At 35.7% G+C, this 12,230-nt stretch overlaps 1 protein-coding gene across 3 annotated transcripts in view; it reads left to right on the top strand.

Moving 5' to 3' along the window:
• The first annotated feature begins 4,774 nt into the window (after nucleotides 1-4,774).
• LOC145675660 (uncharacterized) overlaps nucleotides 4,775-12,230 on the top strand; it is a 46,893-nt gene continuing 39,437 nt past the window's right edge. For 2 of the 3 annotated variants that reach the window (XM_081746228.1, XM_081746226.1), the window contains exon 1: nucleotides 4,775-4,867. The gene's annotated coding sequence lies outside the window, so the exon portion shown is untranslated. The remainder of the gene's footprint in view (nucleotides 4,868-12,230) is intronic. The other variant, XM_081746229.1, reaches the window with a different exon arrangement.

Genomic DNA, 12,230 nt, shown 5'->3' on the forward strand with positions numbered 1-12,230 from the left:
TCTGAGTAAGCATAAGCAAAATTTCAATAGGTAATGCAATCCCGGGCTAAACTATCTCTGACTCATTCGCATTAACGCTATGAGGCATGGGTCCCTACTTGATACATATTAGGGTCCTGTACTATAATACCGAATGCTTAAATTAGTAAATTTCCCGAATTGAAGGGGGGAATCAATATACCCCTTCCAAAAATTTTAAAGGGGTGCACAAATGTACCTATGTCTTATGATAGGAAATGGTCCCCTATACATTACCATATAACCAACATAAGACCTCATCAAAGGGGATAAGTTGGTCCAAAAACAAAACACGTGGTACAGCGTATTGCTTACGTTTATATTTTGGCAATTTTGTACGTCTAAAAGGGAACGAGGTGGACCACCCACATTTATCGTGATACATACTAGGGTCCTATACTATTATACCAAATGTTTAAATTTGTCAATTTCCAAAATTGAAGGAGTGGGCCAAGGTACTCCTCCCAAAATTTAAAGAGGTGCATCAACATACACATGTCTTATGAAAGGAAATGAACCCCTGTATACCCATATAACCATATAGGGTAATAAGACCTCATCAAAGGAGATAGATTAGGTAAAAAAAAAAAAAAACAACGAAATTTGACTTTTTGTCAATTTTTTACCCATTAAAGGGAAATCATAAACCCCCAATACTGATCGAGGAACATAACATAGTCCTAGGCTACCATACCAAGCTTTAAGATTTTGAAATTTCCAAAATTTAAGGGGGGAGGTCCTATGTATCCCTGCCAAAATTTAGGGGGTGGTACTAAGCACCCCTGCCAAAATCTAGAGGAGGTGGTCCAAAGTACCCTAGGTCATTGACCCCGGGCTTTGGGGCCCCTCATTGAGGATAATCAAAAACGCGATCAGGTCAGGCACTTACTACTGTGTTCTTTTTTGAAAATAAGAGGAGAGCTGCAGACGAAGCATTATAAACCGCACGAGTTGTCAAAATGAATTTTGCACACTTCTTATTAAGCCAATTTCGCCAAAAATTAGCACTAGCCGTAAGCCATATTCGAAAAAAGTGTTTTTTCGAACCGCTTTACTGGATACTTGTATAATACATATATGGAAATTCCTAAGGCTGTGATGTACAAAATTCGAAATGTATTTCACGTAAGTTGCATGTACTAAATAACTTTGTTATATGGAAGCACACAGGGTTGGAATGGATGTTACCGATGCCCCTGTTAATGTTTTCTGTACTTAAAACAGTTCTTAAATTGCAATATTATATTACTGACACAATAAATCTATTATATAAGAATGACCAGAATCTTGTAATCACATCACGTGAAAACAGTTGAGTCTTTGAAAATGTATTTTTGGATATAGTAACACACACTTCGAATTCAGTTTTTATTGTGTTACTTTGATTTGATTCAGGCCCGTATGCAGGGGCGGCAAGGGAGCCGGGCCATCTCTAAATTTTTACTGTCCCAACTAAAATTTTCACAGTAGGCTTGCAAATGACCTATAATATGGTGATGAACTATAATATAGTTGGATCGCTCTCCTTAACTTCTACCGGGCCCCCTACATTTTTGGGTTGGCTACAGGCCTGACTTGATTTGATTTTGAGTTTAGCGTTCTTTTCAGTAGAGAGGCACCGTAGCTCAGTAGTAAAGCGTTTAACTCTGGAGCGTGGCGTCCCAAGTTCGATTCCCGGCCAAGTGAGTTTGTGGTGGACAACATCGTGTCTGTGGGTTTTCTCGGGTACTCCCGTTTCCTCCCACTTTCTCATTCCACCAATTCTTCCATCATTATTCAGTTGCTTTAATCATTGTCCCCCTTAGCCTACAGGGCATATGCCTAGGGGTGTTAAACTAAAATATTTCATTTTATTTCAGCAGCGAGGTTAATTGAGATTTGCACTTACTTATTGACGTGGAAGCCGAACCACCGGGAATCGAACGCCGGTTCTGCCAGACCAAAGGCGCGTACGCTTACCGCTTAGCCACGGGGAACTCGTTACTTCGATTGAAATGTGTATTCTAAGGAGGGAGTGGTGGCCAACATTTTTAGGAAAAAAATTAGTTTCTCTCGATGTAATAAAATAATAATATTTTTGGCATTGAGTTTAAAGGACCTCGCACTTTTCTTATGGAAAGTGGCTTTCGGCTAATGTTGTTGAAACTTCGCTGGTTGATAGTTCTTAACATGTGGATTAAAAGTCTCAATAGGCACAAAGACCGAAATCCAATCCTACCCCCCAAAAAACCGCCTCCAAGTAGCTGGGGGGATTGAACTGATTTCAGCATGTAAAACAATTTGTTGTTTTAATCAACTCAACAAGGATCCCAAACAACCACATGTTAGACTATCAAACTACTCCACTTGACACCGCCCTTTCCCCCCACATATCCCCCCCGCGAATTACCTTACGGATGTTCCATATTACTGTACTTTATAGTTGCGCTTATGTGTTGAAATACCTACAGTTTGGTCTCACCGACGATATAATGGGTTTCACGTATCGCTGATTACGAATCTGAGGTGAGAGTTCTAGAATTCAAGATGGAGGATCAATATGGCGGATCAAAAACACGAAACTCCTGAATGTAGCCACAAATAGCTGTTTACTAGGGTATTTTGGGTCGTTGGTTACGAACCTGAGGTCAAAATTCTTGAATTCAAGATTGCAGATCCAATATGGTGGATAAAAACGTCGAAGCCACAAATCGTAGTAGGCTATAGTGTTTTTAGATCGCTGTTTAAGTACGCAACATTCCTTGATACTTCAGCCACCATGTAGAATTATTCTGCACCCTTGCCCTTTACCAAAACCCACCACAGATATCTTAATGCTGAACGGTGTTAAAATAATTCATCAATTATCTGTTCATTATTTTAATAATTTCGGTTTGCAGCATCTAATGTGGTACTTAGCAATGAGTCATCGGGATATCTAATATTCTGTAAATGTCGTGCATGGCCTAAATACCACAAGACACTTGCAACGTGCGCACATGTACCTAATGTACGAGCACCGCTTTCACATGTATAGTAGTAACCTTGAATAACATTTTGATCATAATCCTGGTCATCTTCATCATTGGCTACATATGCTATGGGTGGGTTTTGGTAAAGGGCATACCAAACCATACGTCAAAACGAGTCTGCATAAGGCCTCATGAGGTTAAAAGGATAATCGTATGAAACTTATTCATGCTGAGGTTCATTCCGTACCAATCTTCAAAAAGTTCTGCGTACAGTAACGCCGGGGCGGATCCAGGGAGGCGATCGTGGCGATTGCTTCCCAGAAGAGGAAACTTTTTATTTTTTTTTATAAAAATAAAACCCATCCCTGAGTTTGGAGATCCTAGAAGTAGTTCTAAGTAGCAGTATTACAACCGCCCCCAAAAGTCCGTCCCTGCAGCAACGTAACACACACAAGAACAAAATGTAACTCCACCTTATGCACAGTTGTTTTGAAGCATGATTAACATCATACTGAAAGCCTGACTACTGCTAGAAACATATGTTAGTCGAACCCTTTAGTATGGCACCAATCATTCTTCAGAACGACTCTGCATTGCCGATTATTGCAAGATTATCTTTCCGTTCACGCAAACCGTTTATGAATGTGCCCGCTGTCTTTAGAAAAAATCTATGACACCAAAAAGTATATACGGAGAAATTGAAAAAATGAAATGAAATCGTTGAGTTTTCACGTATATGCCATTAAGGCTAAAGGAGACGTTGATCATGAGAAATGAATGAAGTGGGGAAAGAAAAAACTGGGAGGAAACGGGAGAAGCCCGAGAAAACCCACGCACACGGTGTTTGTCCACCACAAAGTTCACTTGGCGGGAGCAGGGTTTGAACCCGAGACCCCATGCACCAGAGGTGAACATTCTACCACTGAACCACCGCGCCCCCCACGGAGAAATTGAAGTTTAAATAGAGCATGATATTGATGAAAACATGTTTTTATTTTAGACAATGTAAATGTTGTTATAACTATTGTGCAGATTATCAAAGATTAGATTTGCCTTTACGCAAATAATTACTGAAGGTCGCCACTGTCTTTCAGAGAATCTTCTATTGACACCGAAAAATGTGTACGGTGAAATTGAAGTTGAAATAGAGCATGATATTGATGAAAACATGTTTTTATTTTAGGCGGCGTAAATGTTATTATAACTATTATGCAGATTAACATAAGATTAGCGTAGCCTTGACGCAAACTATTGCAGAATGTCTCTACTTCATTGCACAGTGTTCTATCGGAACCAAATAAGTTACACGGTACTGGCACCCTGCGTCTAGGAGACCCTATCCCAGTGACATTGTTGGGAGTTCGTCAGTGGCCGTTACGGCGAGTGCCTCGTGTGTGGAATTCTCTGTGAGGAAGAGAGTTAAGTGGGACTTCCTATATTACCTACACTTACATTACATTACCTACACCTACATCCTATACACCTACATTACATTTACACTTTATGTTACATTTATACGTACATACATCCCCTTCGTTTTTATACTCTTTCTTTTTCATTTTACACTTCCTACTTTCCTCTACCATTTTTTTCTGTACAACTTGGCTTTCAGCCCTCTTTCGCTGTCTGAACTTGTTTCCCGCTTTTGACCTTTTTCCCGATTGTGTCCTTTATTCCCAATTGTGTCCTGTATTTTATTCAATTTTGTTTCTGAGTAATAAATCCTCTGTGTGAGGTACACATTTGAACATTTTGAAATAGTAGCTCACATGATAGCGACCTGGTGCACCTACTTATATGACCGATAATGATCTCCAAGACAAGTGACATTGTTTGTAACTTCCCTTCGGCAATTCATAATGTGCCAGTGTGAATTTATATAAATATTTATAAATCAGGTTGGTGTCTCACCCTCACGCTTAGATCTCTTATTTCTGACAGTCCTTCTCATTGTCCTCTATAATATCCCCCACTGCGGCACATGAGTTCTATTTCGCATACATGAAATTCACGCGATCCACCAGAAATAATTGTTAAATAGTAAATTTTTTCAAGATAAGCGTGACAATAGTGAGTTAATAACAATAGTAATAATAATAATAATAAAAGATAGAGTTATGTATAGCTAAAATGGTCCAGGAGTGCATAAAAATAGAGGATCTACAGGAAAAACAAATTGAAGTAAATAAATTGTCCTGTAGCTTTACTATACGGATCCACACAGAAATCCAATAAAAAAAAAAAAGAAAGAAAAAGATCTTTCTCTGTGGTTTCACTGTTCGTACTTTCAGCAATAATTTTCGCGGTTTCTTCTTGCATTCTCTAGTGAAGGTTCACTTTAGCAAGTCATTTTAAACCAACCAGCCTGTGCTCGGTGGCCACTAAAACACTAACCTCCTGAGGCCCAAGATTTTTTTTGAAGGTAATTTCTATTTGTTTTAACGATACATAGGGTCCCAGACAAACAAAGAAACACAAACTGTAGGAAAATTTTTAAAAACTTTGTTGCGTCACGTGAGACACTATGTAGAGTATTCTCTACATTAGGCCTTTACTTGAAATGGTGCATTTTTTTTTAATATGAGAAGAATAAAATGTGTAATATTAAACTTTTAACAAACAATCTTCTTTTTTTCTAAATGATAGTTCAAATAGTTGCTTCAGGCATATTCACATTTACAAAATATAATACCATAACACTTCTTTAATATTTTGAAGTTGTTTATGTCCCTAAACCTAATAATATTTTTAGAAACACACTACAAAATATATGTATTTAGTAAAGGTTATTTTCGGAATCACCACAATCATTGTATTGTATTGTATTGTATTGTATTTATTTTCATCCTTTTTCATACAAATTGTTCACAATGTGAACGTATGAGTTGGACACGTCATAAGAACACTGAATGTGTACATATGTATACATTTAGATCTACATGCAATATTAAAATAGTGTGAATTTATGTACAAAAAAAGGTACAATTTTTCATTATTCTAATTTACATACATCGATATAAAACAACAAAACAGTTAATAAAACCTTACATTATAGATATACAAAATATATATACATTAAACCTTATTTACTACAGGCGAGATATTCTTCTACAGAATAGAAACAGTACTCGAGTAGGTAGGACTTGACTGCTTTATTGAAACCAGATGTTTTGTTTTTTAAAGTGGAAGGAAGCTTGTTATAAATATTCACTGCCATAGGAAATGTACTATTCTTATGTACTTTTAAACGTGAGGACTCTACATGAAGATCAGAGGCTTGTCTTGTATTATGCATATGAATATCTGAGTTCAACCGGAAGCTGCTTGTATCTGTCTGTATATCTTTTCTTACAAATTTTAGAAGTTCATATATATATAAACATGGAAGAGGTAAGATTTCAAGAAATTTAAATAGAGGTTTACAAGAAGTTCGAGGTTTACTTCCGGTCATAAACCTTAAAGCTCTCTTTTGTAAAACGAATATGGAATTTAGCAGTGCAGTAGATCCCCAGAATATAATACCATATTTCAATTTAGAATGAAAAAGTCCAAAATAAGTTGTGAGCAGAACATGCTGACTGACACTATTTCGTAAAAGCTTTAACATGTAACAGGTTTGAGCCAATTTACTAGATAATTTTTGAATGTGAATTTTCCAATCTAATGTATCTGACACCCAAAGACCAAGAAATTTTATATCCGAGACGTAATTCAACGTTTTGCCATTAATTGTTACACAAGGGCGTTTTCTTATCTCGTTTTTTACTACGTGAAAGCACATGCACGAAGACTTTGTTGTGTTTAGTATTAGTTTATTTCTATCCATCCAGTCACTGACGGCAGACATGGTGGAATCTACTGCATTACATAACTCAACGTAAGTTTCTCCAGTTACTAAAATATTTGTATCGTCAGCATACAGAACAATTTTAGCAGAGTCTAAGCATTGTGGCAAATCATTTATATATATTAAAAATAGAATAGGGCCTAAGATGGAACCTTGAGGAACTCCAAATTTTAACTCTTTTGTATCTGAATAACATTTGCTTACTCCCTGAGTTTGACAGTTAATTTCAACAGTTTGCCTTCTGTTGGAAATATACGATTTAAACCAGTCATAAGCATTTCCCCTAATACCATAATCTTGCAATTTTTTAAGTAAAATTTGATGATCAATTGTATCGAAAGCTTTGCTAAGATCAAGAAATATGCCGGTTGTATATTTCTTAGCGTTTATTGAATTTAAAGCAGAATAGAGAAAGGAGTAAAGAGCAGTTTCAGTAGACTTATTTGATCTAAAGCCATTTTGAGCACGAGATATTAAGTTAAAATTATTTAGAAAGCTAACTAGTCTTATATACATAAGTTTTTCAAAAAGTTTAGAGAAGGTAGACAGACATGATATTGGTCTATAGTTCGATGTAAGATCTTTCTTGCCACTTTTATATAAGGGCTTAACAACTGCTAGCTTCAATGCCTCAGGAAAAACGCCACTACTAAAAGAGTTATTTACTATAAAGCATAAGATATCAGCAATTTCATAGGAGCATTGCTTTAGAATTTTATCAGGAACTTCATCATATCCTGAAGAACTCTTATTTTTCATTTTCAGTGTAGTATTTAAGATTTCCTGACTAGTTACTGGGTGCAAGAACAATGATTTTTCGAAAATATCGTTATGTCTACTAACGTATTGTTTGCTAGGTAGTTTATTGTTCACGTTATTAGTGATAAGCTTTTCCACTTCATTCGTGAAGTAATCGTTAAAAGCATTTGCAATTTCAGTCGGATTTTTAATAATTTTATTTTGACAAGAAACGCTAGTTATCTTAGAGGAGGGTTTTCGTTCCCCAGATTCTTTCCGAATAATTTGCCATGTAGCTTTCATTTTATTGGAAGCTTTCCCAATGTAAGTATCATTCTCTAACATTTTTGCCTGTTTTATGACCTTATGTAAAACTCGTCTGTACATTTTGTGGTATCGTTTAAACACGGGAGTACGGCACCGTCGGGATAGTTGATGTAAATAGCGCATTTTTTCTAGAGAAACTTTTATTCCAAAAGTCTTCCACTTCGAACTGACATTTGCCGATTTATTTATCTTAAATTTTTGTTTAGGAAAAGCAATATTAAAATAATGAGTAAATATACATAAAAAGGAATTAAATTGGTCGTTAACATTACATTCAATATAAACATCCTCCCACAACTCAGTTTTCAACAAGTGTCTGAAATATGCTACGTTAGTGGGTGTAAATGAACGCCGTTCAGACCATTCCACGCCCACGTTTGTATTCTTATTAATTATTTCTGTGTAAAAATAGAGAAGTTGAGCATTATGATCAGAATAGCCTAGGTTTAGTACATCAACATGAGATACAAAATCATCACGTGGAATTATAATTTGGTCAAGAGCAGAGATTCTTGTTTTGCCTATTCTGGTAGGAGTATTGACGATAGGTTTCAGATTAAATGATGTGCAGAGCGAAATGAGATCTTCTTTTTCTTTGCTATTATTTAGTAAAAAATCAATATTAATATCACCACAAATTACTAACGACTTTTTAGAGGACGAGAATTCCGATATAAGCCTTTCTAATTTATTCAAAAAGTCATTGACATTACTGTCTGGCGTGCGATAGAGACAGATAAGTATTAAATTATGATCGCAAAATTCAAGTGCTACAGATTCGAAAGTTTTCTCAACGTTCAATGTAAGGGTATTCCTTAGAATTTTGATACGAAAGTCCTCTTTGACGAATATGGCAATACCGCCATGGGATATATTTTTCCTACAAAAGTACGCAGATAGTTTAAAACCTGTGAGTGAAATTGTTTCTATTTCTTCTTTATTCAGCCAGTGCTCCGATATACACAAGACATCAATTTTACTTAATTCATTTTCCAAAATAATTTTTAATTCGATTATTTTATTTCCTAATCCTTGGACGTTGTGGTGCAGGATTCGGAGACTGGTATTTTTTGACTCACTTACGTCTTCTACTTTTTGATTAGGAACATTACCGGTAGTTATATCTACTGCTTTTAGTAGGGGAGTATTACTTTGGCAACTTACATTACCTACAACATTTAGATCCGAGATACAAGAGGACATACCACAACACACATAACCTATATTACTTTTTTTGTCATAACAATTACAGGAAACTTCTCTATGTTTATTTTGAGGAAGTGAAGTACACGTCATAAATTTCGTTTTTGTGCAGAACTCGTAACCTATAAAAAAGCATTTGCTGCCTCAATAATCCAATCACAGACCCTTTTCTTTCCTTTTGCATTTAGATGTAAGCCGTGACTAGTGTAATCCTGTCTACGCAATGCACCTAAACTAACAAATTTAACATGGCTGTACTTTCTAGAGATTATTTCTTTCACCTGCATATTAAATTCAAATATTGATCTGTTTACACTACCATTCGGCCTATGCGGAAAATCATACCTATAGGGTGTTGACAATACTACTGTTCGCCTTCAGTGACTAACACAACCTTATTGGTTTCTGTGGAATTCCGAGAAACAATTTGTTGATGGCTGAAAAAAAAAATACATTTCTATGCTATACGTTCTGGAAAATTTGTTACATTTCTCATTTCTGCATCTGGGATAGTGCTTAATCTTTCCATTGATAGTCAGCATATGTTTTGCTGCGCAGACTCGTTTCGGTTTTAGTGGCAATGGACTGATAGGTCTCCCTCTTGCCCGTATTTCTTCATCTTCCTGATTACTTTCGAGAGATTCATGTTCATTTACAACCAAGAAACCAACTGTTTAAAACTGCTAAGCCAAACATATGAAAAATCAAGCGTATTGTCCATTTTTGTAGTTCTTGGTGACATCCGATAGAATGACAACATGCGATCACATAGATCTACTCTCCCCATGAACTTAGTATACTTTGCAACCACTGCAGGCATTGGAACTGAAGTATGTTTCTGCTTTTTCTTGCTCCACGTCTCACATGTGCCTAGTGGTACAATTCCTGCTTCACTGGATACCAATACAACACTCCTGTTGTCATACTATTTAACTGCTGCCAAAGCACCATCACTCGCTACAACTATGTCATGGCTGCCTCTGCCTTCCTTCTTTAGTGTAGTGCCTGATTTGAGGAGACGCTTTGCTTCATTCGGTAGCCTAGTTAAGATAATGGTTTCTGTAGATGGCATTTGCTTCCATTTTGCCTACACGGCGTCCATTTTGCCTACAATCTCCTTTCAATAAAAGCGATTGACAACTAAGTGGCCTATGCAGACGAACCATTTGGTGGCAAAACTAAGAATTAAGAGTCAATATACCGAAGAAGCACAATGTGCACGCACAGTGTTGCCAGCTGCGACAATAAAATACACAGAATTTATGTATGGACCTCTCGACGCGGGGCCTCAGGAGGCTAATGCCTCACCAAAAACTTACTGTTTTAATGTACGGATCCATATAGTAAGTAGCAGTACTAAATGTATGAACACGTAGTAGAAATAAAAGTAGTAGTAGTAGTAAGAACAGGTTAGAAGCCCTGCGGGGCGTTTTTGAGATTTTTCTCCACATAAAATGGCGAAATTGAAGACTTGCCCATTTTTTCTACATTCCTGTTCTAATTTTTCTCCATTTGAAAGTACACACTTGTAGGAATTTTATCAAATAACCAGTTTTTGATCCTAAAAATAACAAAGACTGGAGGTTCGGTAGATGCGCATGTTATTCATTCATTTATTTCGTCCTTAGAGTAATACATATTGCACGGTTACGTACGTATGAATAATTCTCGTTAAAGGTGCAAATATATAAAATACATAGTAATGACAAAAGTATACCTATTGAATTAAACTACTATGCTACGTCTACGATATAAAAGCAGTACAAAACAATATATATTTCCAAAACTATCAATAGACAAATTCACTTACATATCTAAAAATTTATTCACAGAATAAGAGCAGTGCTGCAGAAGATATGTTTCAATTAACCTCTTGAACTCTCCTTTTTGTTCTGTCCTTCGGATATGCTGACGAAGTTTATTGTACAATATGGTACCCATAAACATAGGATTCTTTTCATATCCTCATAAGCGTATGTCCACGGAAATAGGGGCAAAAATTCATGAAAGAAATATAGTTGTAATTTTTAGTCAAGTTGTTCTTTTGATAAAAAATATAGTTGTATGTGGCTGGCATCATTAAACTTTTTTCAGAGAATTACTATTTTCTTATTTTCCCCGTAGGTTACCTTTCATCTACTAAGTTTTAATGTAGATTATATTATACAAGCCTTATTTATTATTACATAGGTCTTACTTTTTTCGGTCGGTATCCCAAGTAAAATTTCATTTAACTGATCAAGCCTTTTCTTAAAGTAAAGTTGAATGCTCAACTTAACTAAACTGTGCTTATTTGATATTATTGTAAATGTATGTTGCATATACGTAGTCATAAAAGACCGTTGACAAATGTAACGTGCGGTACCCGAATCTGTGCATATTCCACTAAAATAAGTAGTCATAAAATGTAAATAAAAATTTAATATTTTTGTCATAATTAAATTATGTGTGTCCCTATCGTACATAGTAATTTCATGCACATAGCTATGCCTGGACAAAAGAAAATGTACTAAAAAATCACAGGTTTTGAATGTGGGGAAAAAATTTGTAACGTGAGTTACTATAGTATTTTCTTTTCTCCTAGGTTTGCTGTATCATATAAAATGACGATATTTGGTAATTATCTGTTTAAATATAAGGACTTTCCTTTTTTTTTTTAAAAAAACGGATCTTTTAAGTTTATTGTGGTTAGTATCCTTCAAAATATACGTCATTACGTAACGTGAGTTACCATGGACATACCCATAAAGACCTCTTTTGTTTGTTGTATATATTAATGATTTGGTTAACTGTCTAGGCTGTGTGAAGTCAACATTGTATGCTGATGACATAAATGTTCTTGTCAGTAGAGACTCAGTAAATTAAGCAAAAGGCTCACTACAAAGACGCTAACAAAAATTATTAGTTGATTAAACAAATAAATTAACTATGAATTTTGGAAAAGCTAACATTCAAATTTCGATTTCCGGCCCAAAGAAATGAACTTGTACCAATGACTGTATCCACTGTAGAATTGTGTCAAACAACAACTACAGGATCAGTCTTTAAAGTAGTAGGACTGAGTCAATTAAAAATAAGATATTGACAGAAATAACACTTACGCTTAATATTCTTCGAAATATGATCCTCATACATCCACACACAGC

This window comes from Thermobia domestica, chromosome 18 (genome assembly GCF_964235325.1).
Source record: "Thermobia domestica chromosome 18, izTheDome1.hap1.1, whole genome shotgun sequence".
Taxonomy (NCBI): Eukaryota; Metazoa; Arthropoda; class Insecta; order Zygentoma; family Lepismatidae; genus Thermobia; species Thermobia domestica.